The 17,208-nt window shown below is 40.2% G+C and overlaps 1 protein-coding gene and 1 long non-coding RNA gene across 9 annotated transcripts in view; both read left to right on the top strand.

Annotated features, from left to right (window-relative positions):
• Positions 1 to 9,929, top strand: part of LOC145720285 (uncharacterized) — a 39,598-nt gene extending 29,669 nt beyond the window's left edge. For 2 of the 4 annotated variants that reach the window (XR_014143202.1, XR_014143203.1), the window contains one exon: positions 1,255 to 7,442. This is a non-coding gene — a long non-coding RNA (uncharacterized LOC145720285). Of the gene's footprint in view, positions 1 to 1,254; positions 7,443 to 8,149 lie in introns of those variants that run through there. The other 2 variants (XR_014143205.1, XR_014143204.1) reach the window with 2 other exon arrangements.
• Positions 9,930 to 10,459: 530 nt separating this feature from the next.
• Positions 10,460 to 17,208, top strand: part of N4BP2 (NEDD4 binding protein 2) — a 66,053-nt gene continuing 59,304 nt past the window's right edge. For 2 of the 5 annotated variants that reach the window (XM_081812987.1, XM_081812989.1), the window contains exon 1: positions 10,461 to 10,667. The gene's annotated coding sequence lies outside the window, so the exon portion shown is untranslated. Of the gene's footprint in view, positions 10,668 to 11,303; positions 11,444 to 17,208 lie in introns of those variants that run through there. The other 3 variants (XM_081812993.1, XM_081812990.1, XM_081812988.1) reach the window with 3 other exon arrangements.

The raw sequence follows: 17,208 nt of genomic DNA, 5'->3' as shown, positions 1-17,208 counted from the left end.
ACTTACTCGGTTCAGTGTGTTGCCTAGGGCCAACTTCTCCACTGGACACAGTAGGACCAATGTCTAGGGTCTAGCATACTTTCAGATGTCCCTAAAATGTTTTGCTTTAATTTAAAATCGGAAGGAAAAAAATGAACTTGTAGGTTAAAGAAAATTTCTTTTTAAAGATTTTATTTATTTATTTGAGAGAGAGAACGAGAGAGCACAAGCAGGGGGAGAGGCAGAAGGAGAGATAGAAGCAGCCTCACTGAGCAAGGAACCCGATGCGGGACTCGATCCCAGGACCCTGGGATCATGACCTGAGCCGAAGGCAGATGCTTCACTGACTGAGCCACCCAGAAGCATCTGCCTTCGGCTCAGGATCCCAGCGTCCTGGGATCAAGCCCTGCACTGAGCCCCACATCGAGTCCCGCATCGGGCTCCCTGCTCAGCGGGAAGCCTGCTTCTCCCTCTCCCACTCCCCCTGTTTGTGTTACCTCTCTCACTGTGTCTCTCTCTGTCAAATAAATAAATAAAATCTTAAAAAAAGTTTAAGGGGAAAATGTTTAATATATATATGTTAATATATATAACATATATATATTAATTCAACATCTTCATTATCCATTCATCAGTCAATGGACACTTGGGCTGTTTCCATATCTTGGCTATTGTAAATAATGCTGCAGTAAACATAGGGGTGCATATATCCCTTTGAATTAGTGTTCTTGTATTCTTTGAGTAAATACCCAGTAGTGAGATTGCTAGATCATAAGGTATTTCTATTTTTAACTTTTTGAGGAACCTCCATACTGTTTTCCACAGTGGCTGCACCAGTTTGCATTCCTACCAACAGTGCACAAGGTCTCCTTTTTCTCCACATCCTCGCCAACACCTGTTGTTTCTTGTGTTGTTGATTTTAGCCATTCTGACAGGTGTGAAGTGATATTTCATTGTAATTTTGATTTGCATTTCTCTGATGATAAGTGATGATGAGTATCTTTTCATGTGTCTATTGGGCATTTGTATATCTTTGGAGAATGTCTGTTCATGTCTTCTGCCCATTTTTAATTGGATTATTTGTTTTTTGGGTGTTGAGTTTTAAAAGTTGTTTATGTATTTTGGATACTAGCGCTTTATCGGATAATGGCATTGCAAATATCTTCTCCCATTCTTTTTGATTGATTGTTTCCTTCACTGTGTAGAGCTTTTTATTTTATTTTATTTTGATGTAATCCCAATAGTTTATTTTTGCTTTTGTTTCCCTTGCCCCAGGAGACATATCTTGAAAGAAGTTGCTATGGCTGAAAGAAGTCAAAGAAGTTACTGCCTGTGTTCTCTTCCGGGATTTTTATGGTTTCAGGTCTCACATTTAGGTCCTTAATCCGTTCTGAATTTATTTTTGTGTCTGGTATAAGAAAGTGGTCCGGTTTCATTCTTCTGCTTGTTGCTGTCCAGTTTTCCCAACACCATTTGTTGAAGAGACTTTCTTTTTCCCATTGCCTTTTCTTTCCTGCTTTCTGGAAGGTTAATTTACCATATGATTGTGGGTTTATTTCTGGATTTTCTGTTCTGTTTCATTGATCTATATGTCTGTTTATGTGCCAGTGCCATACTGCTTTGATTACTACAGCTAATATAACTTGAAGTCTAAAATTGTGATGTCTCCAGCTTTGCTTTTCTTTTTTAAGATTGCTTTGGCTATTTGTGATCTGTTGTGATTCCATACAAATTTTAGGATTGTTTGTTGTAGTTATGTGAAAAATGCTGTTGGTATTTTGGTAGGGATTGCATTAAATGTATACATGGCTTAGGGAGGGTAGTATAGATATTTTAACAATACTTTTTCTTCCAATCCATGAGCATGGAATGTCTTTCCATTTCTTTGTGTTGTCTTGAATTTCTTTCATCAGTGTTTTATAGTTTTCAGAGTAGAGGTCTTTCACCTCTTTCGAACAGATTTTCTTGCAGCAACCCATCAAAACAATGAGAAATGTCTATGCTCTATCATGAACAAATGTTCAATGTAGGACATATTTTGAAACACCTATATCTATAGGGGACTCAAAGCAAAATCTGGAACTGTTTTACATGTTTAAAAAGCACTTATGGAGTGCCTGGGTGGCTCAATTGGTTAAGCGTCTGCCTTTGGCTCAGGTTATGATCCCAGGGTCTGGGGATCAAGCCCCACATCCAGCTCCCTGCTCAGTGGGGAGCCTGCTTTTACCTCCTCCCCTGTCCCCTCCCCCTGCTTGTGTGCGCTCTCTCTCAAGTAAATAATCTTTAAAAAAGAAAAACACTTATGGGGCACCTGGGCAGCTCAGTCGGTGAAGTGTCTGCCTTTGGCACAGGTCATAATCCCAGAGTCCTGGGATGGAGCCCCCCACTCGGGCTCCCTGCTCAGCAGGGAATCTGCCTCTCCCTCTCCATCTGCATCTCCCCCAGCTCATGCTCTCTTTAGCTCTCTCTCGCTCTCAAATAAATAAAATCTTAAAAAAAAAAAGCACTTATGTTAGGTGATACTATTACATTCAAAGAGCAAGTTGGAATTACAAATAACATTTTTCTAGGAAAATAATTATATTCTTAGTTTTTTTTCCTTACCTAGTTTACTTGATTAAAATTCTGTATGGGGTGCCTGAGTGACTCAGTTAAGTGTCTGACTCTTGGTTTTGGCTCAGGTCATGATCTCGCGTTCAGGGGATAGAGTCCTGCGCTGGGCTCTGTGTTCAGTGGGGAGTCAGCTTCAGATTCTCTCTCCCTTTCTCTCTGCTTCTCCCCCTGTTTGTGCATGCTCTCTCTCACAAATAAATAAATAAATAAATAAAATCTTTAAACAACAACAACAAAAAAAACCCTATATATTTCTTTGAGTTTTAGCTTTAAGGCAATTAAAATTTTAATTCTCAAAATGATTGAAGTTTTTAGTTAACTTCAATTTAAAATTCACTGATGATAGAACTAAAGCATTATTACTTACAAATGAATAAAAATAAGTTAGAGAACATATATAATCCTTTCAGTTCAGTTAGAGAGTAAACTAATATTTATCAAGCTCCTCACCCGATACGTATCAGGCATTTCCTTAGATATTTTCATCTATATTGTCTCATGTGATTCTTACAATGGTTCTCTAAAGTTAGCATTCTTATCCCTGCTTTACAATTGAGGAAACTGAGGCTAGGAATAACTAATTATCTTTAGAGCTCATATATTAATGACATGGCAGAACTAAAAATGAGAACCCTACAACCATTTAAAAGCCAATATTATTTTCCATTTTACCATCCTACTCCCCTCAGTAAAAATGACAATGATGATCCTTTATATGTATATGTCTTAACTCAGAAAAATTGTCATAGTCTCCTTAAAGATGGGGGCTGTGTCTTTTACTTTTACAATATCCCTAAATTCTCAAGAAATATTAGTTAAAAAAAGAATAGCTCCTGATATATATTTACATATTTATTTATTTATATATATATATTTAAAGATTTTAATTTATTTATTTGACAGAGAGAGAGACAGCGAGAGAGGGAATACAAGCAGGGGGAGTGGGAGAGGGAGAAGCAGACTCTCCACTGAGCAGGGAACCTGACGCAGGGGCTCCATCCCAGGACCCTGGGATCATGACCTGAGCCAAAGGCAGATGCTTAACGACTGAGCCACCTAGGCGCCCCACCTGATATTTAATGTTATTTAATTTTTCAGTGGGATTTCAATGATACAAATAAATTGTGTTCTTCTACCCCTTAGTGTATATATGCAATTATTCTGACTTACTTTACAGCCGATATAATTTCATCATCCTGTATAAATTCACCTTATATAAGAGGTGTATAGGGGCGCCTGGGTGGCTTAGTCAGTTAAGTGTCTGCCTTCGGCTCAGGTCATGATCCCAGGGTCCTGGGATGGAGCCCCCAGCCAGGTTCCCTGCTCAGTGGAGAGTCTGCTTCTCCCTCTCCCTCTCCTGCTCACGGGCACTCTCTCGGTCACTCTCTCTCTCTCACAAAAAAAAAAAAGGTGTATAAACACAAATGAAGCATCTTTGCTATAATTCTTGGAATGTGCATTACAATACCAGGCTCATACAAAATATATTTAACTTCATCTGTAGGCTATTTTAACTCTAGGAGTTGTTTTACAAATATTATTCTGGACCTTCTAGGACTTTCCCAAGTTCTTCCCATCTTTTCAATTCTGGGAAGGATGTTATAAAATAAATAGTACTATCCATAGATTTGAAAACATGTTAAAAGAAATGGATACCACCTCCAGAAAGGTTTAGCCTCAAAGTGTTAAGTAGTCCTGGGTCTTGGAAATTTATATTTGAATATGCTCGAATAATTGCGCTGGGAATGGTGCTCTTCTTGCTCTGTTTCCTAATGCTTTTCCTTTCAAAATACAAATCAGCTTAAACCAAACCAACAAACTTGTCCTACAATCCTCAAACTCCATCCTAATAATTAGCAAAATTGAAGAAATCGTCTTTCAGAAATGCTATCACCAAACATTCACTGAGAAGTCTCAGCTCTTAGGCAGGATCAGAGAGGAAGGTCTATTAAGTGGAATGTGCTACTTGGCCCCAAGCCCAGTTTATATTTTCCATCAGCAAACACTACTTTTACTTAGGGTGAATTTCTTTTAGAATGCCTGTTGAGGTTGCCCTCTCTCAACTTGAAAGAGGTGAGGTTTTTTTGCGTGTGTTTCTTTTTGTTTTTTTAATTTTTAAATAGTACAATCAAATTTTGAGAACCCAAATGGATTTCATTATAGATAATGTTACATTTCATTTTAACAAGCATTTACAAAAAACCTACTAAATAGTTAAACTCTGTTGGACACCACTATTAGAAAACACCTCAAGTTAACCTAGGCCCAAAAAGGGCGGTTTATTTTAATAAAGGGAATGTTTTAAAGAAACCAAGGAGAGGCATGCAGCTAGCCCTGGGAAAGACTACAACCAAATCGTTGAGAGCCCAGATAGTATTTTCTTTCCATCTCTCAATCTCCTTTGTCTGCTTCATTCTTTCTGGGACAGATTCCTTTCCTCCCCAGGCTTCTTGCAGAATAGATCTGCCCCCAACTCCTGAGTTAACCCCGTACAGGCTTAGCTGCACAAAAAACTGTATCTCTCTAGAATATTTTATTCTTACTTAAATATTTTTAAAAAATATTAAATAGATTCTTTTGTTTCAAAAAGGTACAGTGAAAAGTCTTTTCAGCCCTTTTCCTCTAGTTACCTATTTCTGTTTCTCCAAGGCAACCAATGGAACCAGTTTCTTCCAGCTCCTTCCAGACCTATTTAATGTATGTATGATAAAACACATTTATCTATCTTTCTGTCTATCTATCTAGGTATTCTTCTCTCCCCATTTTTTCCCACTAATGGCAGTATAACACATACACATTTTCACCAAACAGTTTATTCTGAAAAATGTAGTTATCAGCATTTAGAGAATGCCATAGGATTCAGTGTTGTAATGTAACATATTTCACCAGTTCTCTATTGATAAACATCTAGGTTTCCCCCATTTTTTTGCTATTACAAATAATGTAGCAATAAAAACTGGAACACACACACATTTAAGAGTAATTTTTCTTTTTCTGTGAACAATCTTTTTCATGCTTTGTCTATTTTTTTCTATTTTATTGGTATTTTTCTTATTGATTTCTGGGTATTTATATATTAGAGAAATAAGTCATTTGTCTCTGATTTGAATTGCATTTTTTTCTTGTTTATCATTTGATTTTACTGATGATGCTTTTTGTCTTTGTCCTAATTCTAAAATTTCCCAGGAAGGGCTAACTGGATAAAGACACCTACTCTTGGTTAATTCACTGTGGCTGGGGAGGTAGAGTCATTTTTTTAAAAAATCCTGGAGTGCACTTTATGGAATGGGGGTAAGTAAAACTAAGGGGAAATTGTGAGTGAGGAAGTACCCTAAAAGGGGTCCACTACATTTCAATGTGTAAAGAACTGGGGATACGTCTTCTTGCCTAGGGAAAGAGGGCTCACAGCTTAGCAAAGATACACAACGACAAATAGTCACCATAGCAATCGGGTAAGAGAGGATATATAAATTGCTGTGGGCATAGAGGAAGAAGCAGCTCATTATGTTTGGAGTATCTGGGAGAACTTTACGGGAGAAAAGGAATTTGAGCTGGGTTTGTAAAGACAGAAATAAGTGAAAATGAATGATTGCTGGCCAAGGGCTTAACATCATTGAAAGTAGGTTATATTGGGAGGTGTATGATGGTCACAAATGGAAGAGTAATGTGACTGACAGAAAGATGTCCCCAGGAATGGTTACGGGATGTAATATTTCCTTATTGGTAAATGATATGAAAGCTTAACACTTACATAAAGCTGGAGCTACCACAATATGCTTCTGGACTGAAGAGTGGCTTCCTGTAAAAATCCCCCACAAAGACAGAACTGTGGTTGTTATCATACCCACAGGATTCTCCCAGGCATGAGAAAGCTATCCTTGCCATTCTGCAGTTCTGGTTCTCCTAGGGTTTTTTGTTTGTTTTTAACCCTCTCTTTGCCAATCCCATTTCTACCTTCCCTGTCAACTTCAGAGACTGCCTCATGCCTGCCTACTCATTTATGGAGAAATTGGGTAAAACAAGGATAGATTTCTCAAGGGCATTCCTCGGTGTTTCTAGGCTTGAGGGTCTATTTGAAGTCCATTTCTGTAGGATTAGTGGCAGGATTTGGACGCATGGGCTGAGGGGCTGGGATTTTATCTTCAACCATATAAATGAGTGTTTCTTCCCAAAACATGTTATAAAATTTTATGCCCTGAGAGGCTCTCCATGGATAATGATTTTTGTCAAGTAAATTTGGAAATATGTAACACTATTCCTTTTATAATGTACAATGTCATATTAAAATCTCTGAGAATTTATTCAAAGGACAGAATGCAATGAGAAGCCTTCCAGTTTAAAAGAAAATGTATAATTTGCCCTTCATTTACATATTTTCTCACATAATGTTTCTTACAATTATGAGAAAAACTAAAATAGTGGGGAGCTGTGAAGTTTCTGAGACACAGGCAGGTTCAGTTTTTTATGAAGTTTTCACTCAGCCTGCAATGGCCTCGTTCTCATTTTTTTGTTTCAGTTTGCTTATTTTTTGGTATTGTTCTTTGGTTTCTCAATAGTAGGTTGACTTTTTTCTCCTCATTCTGCCCCCCACCAAGCTTTACTGAGGTACAATTGATAAAATTGTATATACTTATGTGTGTACAACGTGATTTAACATATACAGTGAAATGATTAACACATCCATCACCTTACATGGTTACCTCGTGGGTGCATGTGTGCATAGAATACTTAAGATCTATTCTCTTAGCAAATTTCAATTCTCAAAAGTTATCTTCTCTTGGTAGATGTTGTTTGTTAGTATTCTACTCCTTCCTCAGGATATTTGTTTCCTCATTTAAAAAATTTTTAAACACCACTTTATTGCCTGCCTTTTATAGATAAATAATTGCACAGAAAATAATTATTCTTCGTGATTGAGTCCACTAATAACTGCAAGTAATAACTATCTTCTATTGAGTCTTTACTTTTTACATGGTTTCATTATTTTAATTAATCAGAAAGTGAATATAATGAATGCATTTGAGAGATGAGAGAATGAGTTTTAGAGGGCTTAAAGTAATTTTCCCAAAGTCACAGAGCTTGCAGCTCTTGTTGAGCGTGGTAAAGCAATCCTTTATGAAGTCCACTGATACTTATTTACTTTAGATAACAGCAATATTACCCACTATCCAGTTTCCACCAGATTTAAAGTTGAAAAACACAGGGGTTCCAGCATACATTGGTCCTACTTTCTTTTAATGAAGTTCTTTCAACAGTGCTATTCTAGGGGCACCTGGGTGGATCCGTAGTTCTGTCTGACTCTTGATCTTAGCTCAGGTCTTGATCTTGGGGTCTTGATCTTGGGGTTGTGAGTTCGGGTCCCGTGTTGGGCTCCACGCTGGATGTGGAGCCTACTTAACAACAACAACAACAAAACAATGCTATTCTAAGTTTAGTTGGGAATGAAAATAAGTATTTATCAGCTACGATGTAGAGGAGGAAAAAATCCTGAGACAGATTTTCTTTGATTTGCCATATGCTGTGTTATAGAGTAATGCTCACTCATTCTTTCATTCAGCAAATATCCATGGAGTGTTTTGTACAAGGCTCTGAGTTTGGCAGTGAGGAATAAAAGATTGAATGGGAAGTGGAAACTATCTTCAAGGAATTGATGAACTACTAAAGGAAATTATAAATATGTAAATAATTATAATTAAGCAGAATGCTCTGAGTCAAAATCAAAGTACAGGAATGTGAAAGCAGAGATTAGTTTTGATTGGGAGGAAATCATACTTATGTTCTAAACATAAACATCAACAAGCAGGTTTAGTATTTAGCCATTAAATAGGCCAAAGATGGCTTTAGACAAATATAAAAGGTTTATTTATGATGCATTGGCCATTTTATAAAAATCCAAGACATTTTCTAAAACAGAAACTATTATTTCCTTAAAGGCCATCTTTCATATAAAGAAATGGCAGGGCTCATCTTATTTATAGTATTAGGTTATAGGCATTTTATCATTCTTCAGATTCATCTGGCATTTTAGAGAATTAAATATTTTAACTAATTAATTGTAATGTAACCAATTGGAAGATTACAGAGAGCAGAGTGTGATCAAGAGTAGCAATTTGGCATTTAAGGTACATCAAGATAATCATTCAAAGATTTAAATTTCTTTTTTTTTAAAGATTTTATTTATTTATTTGACACAGAGAGACGCAGCAAGAGAGGGAACACAAGCAAGGGGGAGTGGGAGAGGGAATGGGAGAGGGAGAGTGGGAGAGGGAGAAGAGCAGGGAGCCCGATATGGGGCTTGATCCCAGGACCCTAGGATCATGACCTGAGCCGAAGGCAGATGCTTAACAACTGAGCCACCCAGGTGCCCCTTAAATTTCTTCTTTGAAATTAATATATGATATTGAATGAGAATGAGCATGATAAACAATCTATTTATCCAATGTTTTAACCCAATGCTGATGTCTCACCTTTTGAAAGATGTGTTGTACTTTTCCTATTGGCTTAGAATTTAAACCAATAAGGAAGGAGAACATTTTTATAAATATTCACAAAGGAAAGCTGGCATTGTGAATGTCGAGTAAAGATTGCTTTGTTCTTCATTTGAGTCTGACTTTCAGAATTTTGTAATAATGTAATATCAATATTTTTCTTTTATTGGTGTACTAAGCACTCGTTTTTTAAAAATTCAGGCTGGATGATGTCTTGGCTTCAAATATATTTTCCCAATGTTAAGAACACTTTATTTCTTATTGTTCAGACAAGAAGTGATGAATCTTTAAAATGTTCAAAGGAAAATCAAGAATTTAAATGTATTTTTATTACCATGGTGAACATATTTCATACGAACAAAATTGATACTAATTTGCTAGATTTGTTTGAAGTTCATAATTACTAGGGTTCTTTCATTTCTAAAGTGGCATATATCACTGTTATTAGTCTCTTTTAATTGCTGTTCAGAGGCAGAGTTAATGTTAGGTTCTCAGCAATAGCTATTTATATCTTGATATTCTGTGTACTTTATTAAAATTTTTGTTTTGAAATTTAATAAAAACGTTAGTAAAGGTTTTTGTATTGTAATTTCTTAATATTGGGACTCAAGGATCTCTAATAATACAAAAAAATACAAAAGAAAAAAAAATCTTTGTGTTTTTGTGTAGTTGGTTTCATTAGAAAATTTACCATCCTGAGGTGTCTGCTTAAAAATTTCTGATTCTAAAAAAACCCCACTAGAATGTTTTCATTGAGTGTGAGTAGGTATTCCAGTTAGACCCAGATGAAGATAAAAATCCACTTGAACTTATCCCAAATTTCCACTCAGTTTAAAGCAATTACTACAACACGGACAGTCTGTCTTTTGGACGCAAAGAAATACTTTGTCAGGACGCTATTTTGTTTCTCTATGAAAAACAATGAAGGTGGAATAAAAAGTAATTGCAAAGGGAGTAGAACAGAGGGAAAAAAAAAAAAAAGGATCAGCAAGACCACCATCACCACCAGAAAGCAAGGGTGAAAAATTCATGCACCTGAAAACATTGATTTCACGTCAGAACACAGAAAAAACCAACTAAACAAAGCAGAGTTTAGGGGAAGAAACGGAGCAGGCGTAGGAGAAGGGCTAACAGTTAAGTGATCGCAAAAGGGAAGAAAACCTCGTTGCTTTTTCTTGGCATCTGAAAACCGAAGCTCTAACTGGAGGGTAGAGGTCAGTGCCTGCAGAACCGCATTGCAAACAAACCCACGGTCTGGTGCTTCCGCAAGCGTGGTCGGACCGACGTGGGCAGCGCTGGTTGGGAGCCGACAGTCTCCGTCCCGGCCGCGGCCGCCGTCAACTCCTTTGTCTCCCGCCGGCGACGCGGCCGGCGCGCCCGGAAACCTCCGCGGGCAACGCCGCGCGCGCAACTGCCGGGTTCGCGCGCCCGTCGCCGTGGCCCTGCACGCCCCGAGTCTACAGCCCAGTGAGGCAATGCTGAGGCGGTCTAGCTCGCCCCGCCGTTCTTCCCAACTTGCCGCCGGGACCCGCGCGCTGGCGGGCCCGCCCCGGCTCTTATTTCCTCCCACGCCTCGACCAGTACTGAGTACGACCCTGTGTTTCTGTTTTGCTTTTTGGGTTGGGAGGGTGCAGAGGACTAGAAACAGCCGTGGTTTCCCGCGCCCTTTACTTCGGCAAAAATTTGGGGCCCCTTATTGATAACGTTCACGGGCTCGAAACAGCTCCCGCCTTCCCCGAAAACTCGACACACTGAAAAGGGCTTGCTCCTCCCTGTGGCCGCTCCACCAGGAAAGGGGGAGACAGGATTTCGGGGGAGCTTTTTGGTGGTGGTGGTGGTGGTGGAGGGACGGGTCCGATGCGGCAGAATCGGCCAGGCCCGGACTCGCTCTCCTGAGGGAGCGGGAGAGGCGGGAGTGCCCGCGGGCCGGGTCTCCGGAGCCGGCCCCGCGGGGCGGGCCGACGCGCCATGGCGGAGCTCGGGGACGAACCAGAGGTCGCGGCGGGGAGCCGGCTGGTGTGGGGGAGGCGGAGGGCGGTGAGCCACCTGAACGACGTGGCAGCCATTCCCTACTTCCCGAGACCCCTCCCCATTCGGCCGCCCACCCGCCCTCTCGCGGCTGGCGGCGGCGAGGCTGCTCTTCCCGGGCCGGACAGAGAGCGGCAGTGTCTCCCCGCCCGGCACTCGCCGCGCGTGTCTCCCCCCCATACCCCCCCCCCCGCGGCCGCCGCTGCTCTCCAGCCCAGCGCCGCGCCGGAGAGCGCAGTGGCGGCGGCGGGAAAGGGCTGCGGACTCGCGGCGCCGCGTCGCGCACTCGACGACGCGGCCCCGGCCTCGACGCCCTCCACCCGCTCTCGGAGCAGGTAAAGGCAGCGGGTGGTAGGCGGGGCGGCGGGTCCGGGAGGGAAGGGATCCCGGGGCCCCGAGCCGAAGCGAAGGGCCTGAGGCAGCGGCGGGCGGCGCTACGACCGAAGCCCAAATCCCCGAACGTGGGGGCCGGCGCGGGCCGCTTCCAGTCCGGCCCGCGGGCCTGGCCGCCTGGACGGAAGGGAAGTGAGGCGTCGGTGAGAGGCGGGTCCTGGCGTGCCGCCCGAGGCCGGGCGAAGGCGGGGGCCGCGGCCGCTTTCCCGGCCTCCCAGTCCCGGGCGGGCCTCCAGGCCCCAGACACACCCCTCTCGACCCCCCGGAGCTGCTTCCCTGTCGGTTCCCGCCGGGACTTGACCTTGTGCCCCTCCGAGCACCTTCGGCGTTTCCCAGGCGGAGCCTTCTCGGAACTTCGGGACACCCTCCCGAGCACGTAGTCCTAGCAAAGCCGTTTATTTACTCACTTCTTCATATCCAAACACAACCTCTCACTCCACACGTTACGATTTTGGATACTGTGGGGAGACATCCCGGGTCCCTGGTATTTGTGCCTCTTTGACCCTCGTCCGCACCCCCTCCCCCACCGCAACTTTGATCCTCTCTGGGACCTTGCTTGAACCCTTCTGTCATCCGGACCTTCTCCGAGATGTTCGTTTGGAAATCCGTCCTCGATAGAGTGAGTCATCTGACCGGGGGCACAGTTTATTCCTTAGGCTCTTTTGATTAAAACAGTCAACACTACCCACCCCCCGCTTCAGAGAGCTAGAGTAATAAAGTGTAGATGCCAGATCACGCTTGGTGTGGCTTATAAAGAATCTTCCTTTTCGCAACAGCCTTTAGAACTAGGAATCTGGTATTTGTGGCAGGGACAGGTTTGTACACATTCTCGCCATGCAGTGGTTGTAATGTCTCCATAGCGCAGTTCCGACTTGAAGGCAGGATTGGCTGGTTTTTCTACTCAACATCTTTCAGCCAATCAAGAAGCGCTGCTTGCCTGGAGACTGGTTAACTCAGAAAAGGTGGGGATTGGTTGAGCGCAGAGAAGAAAATCCTGGTGATCAACCTGGTCTCTGGGAAAACAATGACTGATGTGCAGATGCCTCTCTTCTCTCACTTTTTTTTTTAATGTTATCTTTTCATCCCAGCATCAGCTTTTTCGTTCCGTTTTTATTATTTCTGTGGTTTTTCTTTCAAACACCCAGCTCTCTTTTGTAACTCGTTCGAACCATCTTTCAATTTTCAATGAAAGAATCCTTACACACTTTTAAGAAATGTAAACGTCATGTGTTTTGATGCTCGGCTTGTTCAGTTTTCTAACACTGTTCGTTTTTAAAGGTCAGAATTTAAATCAATAATTTTTAGTTTCTATGCTAGATAGAGCCTTTATCATTTAAGTGGTTCTGCCAGAATAAGGGGGCTGCAGTGGTGGAGATGGTGGGAAGAATAGGGAAGAAATGGCTGCTTTTGTATGAGGAGCCTACAATTTAGTTCATGAAAAAAGACTAGTATATTAATGAAAAAAAAAAAAGTACAAAATCCCAGTGCAGAAAACCAGCATACAGTACTGACGAATGTCAGTTTGTGTACCTGTTGACTTTAATAGCTTTTAGGGGAAGAGTAAAGAGGACCAAGTGTTGGACTAAATAGAAAAAGTGGGCTTAAGTTATCAGAAGAATATTTTTCCTTTATTGAAGTGGGTTTAGTACCTTGTACACAGTAGAGGCTAAGTAAATATCAGTGTAGGTGCATATTTTTTTAAACAATATCTGAGGATTTTCCTTCTTTTAAAATCTCCTTTTCTGTCTTCATGATTATCCATGGTTATGCTTGTCTTTTGATATGCAAAACAGTAACCATTTATTAGTCAATGTGAATTTTGGGAAACAGCTATCATTTTTGCCTTTCTTCCCTTCAGTTTTTTATATGCAAACTCATGCTGTCAGTCTTGTGAAGAATATGTCAGGCCAGATATTGAATCTTAATAGATCCCTATTAAATGCCTTCAGAAGTAGTTTTAGGAATTAAAGAAGAGATTGACATTTTATTTATTTATTTATTTATTTTTGAGATTGACATTTTAAAAAATATTTACCATGCCAGGCAGTGAATAAGTCAGAAGTCATTATCGGCCTAATCACCTTCATCCTTATAGTAATAAAAGTGGCCACCACATATCTGTTTATGTATGTGCATACATATATATATATGTATATATGCATGTGTGTGTGTGTGTGTATGTATGTATGCCAGGCACTGTTTTAAGCACTGTATATATGCTGCTGTATTTAATTTTCACAGTTCTATGAGATTTGCACTATTATTGGTACTGTTTCACAGATGAGGAGACAGACAATATGAGAAATGTGAAGAAAGTTGTCCCAATATAAGCCAGCTGGTATTTAGCAGAGCCAGGATTCAGTCAATTCTGGATCTTTGTGACCCAGAACCTTACTCTTAGCATATTCTTTTTGTGGCCCTCTGAAACAAAACCTTTGATATCAAGTAAATCATGACATTTCCAAATATCTACCATTCCTCCCATCAGTTGTAAGATGGATTATTTTATGTACCTCTACAAAACCAAAAAAAACAAAAAAGCAAAAAAACTCCAACTGTGATATGCCATTGATTTTAGGATGGTCCTTACTGCAGAAATGTAAAAATGTCTTAAAATTGATGAAATAAGGTATATTAGTTTGTCACATAAACATTTTTTCCTTCTACATTACAGTTCAATTTACTTATGTAAGATCATATACAGATTTTTTTTTAAATCATATACAGATTTTAACATTACTCTGAATTTTGGTTTATTGAATTTACTTTTAAGTAAGTACCTTCCTACCCACTGTACTAAAGTTTTAAAATATGTCTAGGTGGGCAGACTGTTGGAAGAATCTCAGCCTTGTTCTCCAGAAACTATTTTAGTAGTACATCTAGATTCAGGTTAATTAATTTGTGCTATCCAAACTCACATAACTGAAAATTGAAAAAAATCATTTCATTAATTTCCATGGAGGAAGAAACTAGCTATGCCAGCTAGGTTTTTATGACTATTAGTGCAATTAGTAGCAGGAAGAACCTACATGTTGCACTTGGCTGAGCACTGGCTCTGGGTCTATCAATTCCGCTAAACCTCACTAGACTGATGGTGGACACTATTTTTCTAAACATGGATTGTTCATATCCTTTGATCATGTGTTACATCTGTTTCTCTTAAAATTTTGAGAATGGTCCAAATATATGGTTATTAGTGTCTTTTTTCTTGAAAATATTTTTCTCTAGCTTGTTTTACTTTTTGGTTATTTTATTTGTCAGAAGTTTAAAATGTTCATACATGAATCCATCGTTCTTTTCCTTTGTCATTGCTTCATATTTCCAAATTAAAAAATTTCATTGTTCTACAGATGTGATAATCAGTTTTTTCTAATATTTCTAAGATTAACTTTGTAATCAGAATTTAGGATAAATTCTAAGCATAAATTTATAATTCTAAGGTGATACCACCTTAATTGTTTTACAAATTACTATTAAATCATTTTACCACTATTAAAAACTTTAATCTTGTTTTGGAAAGCCTATCTTATTACATGTAAATTTTGAGATATAGTTAGGACTTTTTCTGGACTCTTGATTTCTTACAATAGTTCCTCAATCTTTTATTGAATTTTTGTGACTGTACCATTTCATAATGCATAATATGCATTAGTTTGTTTTTCAGTGGGCTCCATGCTCAGCATGGAGCTCAGTGTGGGGCCTGAACTCACAACCCTGAGATCAAGACCTGAGCAGAGATCAGGACCTGAGCTGAGATCAAGAGTTGGTCGCTTAACAGACTGAGCTACCCAGGCACCCCTTCATAATATGCAGTAGTATTTAGGGGCACCTGGGTGGCTCAGTTGGTTAAGCGACTGCCTTCGGCTCAGGTCATGATCCTGGAGTCCCAGGATCGAGTCCCGCATCGGGCTCCCTGCTCAGTGGGGAGTCTGCTTCTCCCTCTGACCCTCCCCCCTCTCATGTGCTCATTCACTCTCTCAAATAAATAAATAAAATCTTAAAAAAAAATATATACAGTAGTATTTAGTAGAGGGAATTTCCCCATGTTACTTTTTTTAAGAAAAACATTTTTATATATCTTCTATTCATTAAATTTAAGAGTTACTTTGGGAAACTGACATGAATGATATTTACTTTTTTTTTGTTCTGAAGCAGGGTATCTTTTTAATTAATTAATTAATTATTTAAAAGTGGAGCCCAACGTAGGGCTTGAACCCACAACCCTGAAATTGGACCTGTGCTGATATCAAGTCAGTTGCCTAACCAATTGAGCCACCCACACGCCCCAAAGCAGGGCATTTTTTTTTTTTTTTAAATTCTGTGTTTGAATTTTATTTCTTCTGCCTGGAGTGTTTTACTGTTTTCTCTGTCCTCCTCCCCCTAACCTTTGAACCTTTGATATATTTCCAGTATACACTTAACTGCTATGCTGAGCTCCTTCTTCCCTCCCTCTACTAACTGAGCTTCACTGAATCTTCCTTTTTTTCCCCTGCTAACACTGGTCCCAACCTAATTACTTTAGGTATGTAGGTATTAAATAAATATTGGCATGAATAGAAGAGATATTTTACTTTTAAAAATATTTCTCTGTTGGGGCGCCTGGGTGGCTCAGTCGTTGGGCGTCTGCCTTCGGCTCAGGTCATGATCCTGGAGTCCTGGGATCGAGCCCCGCATCGGGCTCCCTGCTCCGCGGGAAGCCTGCTTCTTCCTCTCCCACTCCCCCTGCTTGTGTTCCCTCTCTGGCTGTCTTTCTCTCTGTCAAATAAATAAAACCTTTAAAAAAAAAAAAAATTTCTCTGTTTACCATCTGTATTCTGGTAATTCTCTGTCTCCAACCCAAAGCTCTTTTCCTGATAAGTGGACTCATGTATCATCTATCTTCATGACATGTCCATTTGTATGCTACCATCAGTACTAAGCATATCCCAAACTATAGTCATAAACAACTTTCCGTCTCCCATCCTCAAACCAAAAATACAGAATAGACTGTTTCTTTTCAGTCTTCTTTCTAGGGGAAGATTAAATGAGATAATGTATGTGTGGTAAGAATTTAGTAAATAGTAGACATTGTGAATAATAACTTGGCAGAAACATGGGCTATTCCTTGTCCTCTCTTTTTGCTTTCACATTCTGATTGATCACTGAGCCCTGCTGGATTCTTTCTTCTTAATATTTCTTGACTCTGTGCCTTTTCCCTATCCCCAAGGCTACCATCCTGCTCAAGGTTAGCATCATCTCTCTCATCAATCCCCTCCTAAGTGGTTATCCCTGCTTCCAGTCTTGCCTTCCAATCCTTCCCCCCCCCCCCCCGCCATTTTAGCCAGAGTAATCTATCTGACACAGCTGAACATATAACTTCCCTGCTAAAAAACCTTTTTGTGACTTTTCATCTTTAGGATAAAGTCAACTTCTTAATTTGGCTTTCAGGATCCTCATGATCTGGTTTCTATTCACCTCTTCATCTTCATCCCTTCTCACTTTTTCCCTTTGCTTTCAATGTGCTAGTCATATTCAGTTACTGGCATTTCTTTCTTAAAATGCCAGGTTTGTTAAATCTAAGCCTGAGTACAGGAGCTTCCCTCTGTCTGGAATGCCTTCTCTGGTTCCCTGCTTCCCTCCCCTTTGGTTTTGTTATCTCATACTTGTCTTTCAGGTCTCAGTCAAGATGATACCTCTATGGGGAAGCTTTTTTTGATATCTCAAGGCC

This window comes from Leptonychotes weddellii, chromosome 2 (genome assembly GCF_054177405.1).
Source record: "Leptonychotes weddellii isolate Sample4059 chromosome 2, ASM5417740v2, whole genome shotgun sequence".
In the NCBI taxonomy this organism is placed as follows: Eukaryota; Metazoa; Chordata; class Mammalia; order Carnivora; family Phocidae; genus Leptonychotes; species Leptonychotes weddellii.
This window is presented reverse-complemented; position numbering and strand designations above follow the sequence as displayed.